The 2,439-nt window shown below is 47.9% G+C and overlaps 1 non-coding gene across 1 annotated transcript; it reads left to right on the forward strand.

Moving 5' to 3' along the window:
- The first annotated feature begins 2,062 nt into the window (after nucleotides 1-2,062).
- Nucleotides 2,063-2,196, forward strand: LOC120103342 (small nucleolar RNA SNORA17). Its single transcript, XR_015621617.1, has one exon. It is a non-coding gene; the product is annotated as a small nucleolar RNA SNORA17 (small nucleolar RNA).
- The last annotated feature ends 243 nt before the right edge of the window (nucleotides 2,197-2,439 follow it).

Here is a 2,439-nt window from a genome sequence, read left to right on the forward strand (position 1 = left end):
ATTTTATATATGTGAGCACACTGTTGCTTTCTTCAGGCACACCAGAAGAGGGCAGCAGATCCAGTTACAGATGTTTGTGAGTCACTGTGTGGTTGCTGGGATTTGAACTCAGGACCTCTGGAAGAGCAGACACTGCTCTTAATGGCTGAGCCATCTCTCCAGCCCTGGACAGCACTTTCAAATGATTAGCTGTTGTACAAACATATCCCTTGAAACTCTACATGGAAGTGGCCAAGAGGACTCAGGGACAGAAATACCATCCACTCTTAGCAGGCATAAAAAAGCCGGTGCCACCGGAGCCATCAACTTCAACCACAGGATGTCACCAAGCACCCTCCAGTGAGACAGCTCTGATGTGAGACTCTGGCAGTGCATAAATTAACTCTTCACAGACTCAGAGTTGCCCACAGCAATGCAATTAGAATCTCAAACGCTTGGATTAGATTCTTTTTTTTAAATCCAACAAGATTGAAAAAGAGGCTTCTCTCTTTCACCCTCAATTTCCTATTATAGACTACACTAATGATTTTCTGTTAATTTTTTTCTTCTTTTTTTTTTCTTTTTTCTTTTTTTTTGGAGCTGGGGACCGAACCCAGGGCCTTGCACTCACTAGGCAAGTGCTCTTCCGCTGAGCTAAATCTCCAACCCCAATTTTCTGTTAATTTAATAAACGAAATATGAGGCCGTGGGAATTGGCTCAGTCAGTAGAGCCTAGCACATAATCACGAGAACCTGAGTTCAGACCCCCCAGCACCCATGTAAAAAGCCAGGGATGCAGAGGGGTTAAGGACGCCACAAGAAAACCTAGAAAATCAACTAACCTGGGCCCATGGGGACTCACAGAGACTGAACTGCCAACCAGATAGCATGAATGGGATGTAGCTTGGTCTTCATGTGGGAACCCTAAGGTCAGGAAAAGAGGCTGTCTCTGACTCTGTCACCTGCTTCTGGGACATTTTCCCCTAATTGGGCTGCCTCACCTAGCCTCAAAAGAATAAGATGGGCCTAGTCTTACTGCAACTTGATATGCCAAAGCTGTTTGACATTCATGGGAGGCCTCCCCTTTTCTGAAGAGAAAGGGAAGAGGAGTGGATTGGGGAGGGGAGAAGGACTGAGGGGGAGAGGAGATGTGGTGGTTTGAATATGTTTGGCCCAGAGAGTGGTGGCACTATTAGGAGGTGTGGCCTTGTTGGAGGAGGTGTGGCCTTGTTGGAGTAGATGTATCAGTATGGGTATGGGCTTTAAGACCCTCATCCTAGCAGCCTGGAAGTGAGTCTTCTAGCAGCCTTCAGATGAAGATGTAAAACTCTCAGCTCCTCCTGCACCATGCCTGCCTGGATCCTGCCATGCTCCCGCCTTGATGATAATGGACTGAACCTCTGAACCTGTCAGTCAGCCCCAATTAAATGTTGTCCTTATAAGAGTTGCCTTGGTCCTGGTGTCTGTTCACAGCAATAAGACCCTAAGACACACATCACCTAGGGAGGTGGGGGCAGGAACTCAAGGCAGGAACCTGGAGGCAGGAACTGAAGCAGAGACTCCATTTACTGGCTTGCTCCCTGCAGCTTCCTCAGACTGCTTCCTTATATGCTGAAGGAGCACCTGCCCAAGGGTGGCGCTGCTCACAACGGGCTGGGCCCTCCCACAGCAATCGTTAGTCAATAAAATGTCCCTCGGTCTTACCTGTGGGAAATCGTACAGAGGTGTGTTCTAAATTGATATTCTTTCTCCCCAAGTAACTCTAACATGTGTCGGGTTGACATAAAAGACTAGCAAGTGAAGATCCTGACTCGAAATATAAAAGAAGGGGCTGGAGAGATGGCTTAGCAGTGAAGAGCCCTCTCTGCTTTTGCAAAAGACCCAGATTCTGTTCCTGGCATATGCATGGTGGCTTACGATAGTTTATAACTCCTATTCCAAGGAGCACAATGCCCTCTTCTGGCCTCTGAGGGCACCAGGTATGCACTTACTGTATATACATACATACATACATACATACATACATACATACATACTTACATATGCTCTGATAAAATACTCATATGCATAAAAAAAGAAAATACCTGTCCCCAGAGACATTGCAGGTATTACTGCTGTGTCACACATACATCAGTAGTTGTCAGAGAGGAGAGAAGCCATGTTTGCACTCAGTGTTCAGACCTTTGAACACCTACTCCCTGAGAAAGGTAAGTCTGAGGTGATCATCACTCCAGTGCCAGGCAGGCAGGGCAGGACAAGCTCCTAGGATAGGCAGCAAGCCAGAGTCTAGAAGAACCTCTCCTGAGACCATGGGCCCAGGACAGGAGTAAGCCTGGGCCAGACACTCCTTGCAAAGGGCCACTGGTGTGGACTGGGTGAGGAGCAAGCCCAAGATGGGGCCCAGACAGGGAGCCAACCAGAGACAAGGCCAGCACCATGCAGGCCTGAGGGACACACCAT

This window comes from Rattus norvegicus, chromosome 5, assembly GCF_021556685.1.
Source record: "Rattus norvegicus strain SHRSP/BbbUtx chromosome 5, alternate assembly SHRSP_T2T, whole genome shotgun sequence".
Classification (NCBI taxonomy): domain Eukaryota; kingdom Metazoa; phylum Chordata; class Mammalia; order Rodentia; family Muridae; genus Rattus; species Rattus norvegicus.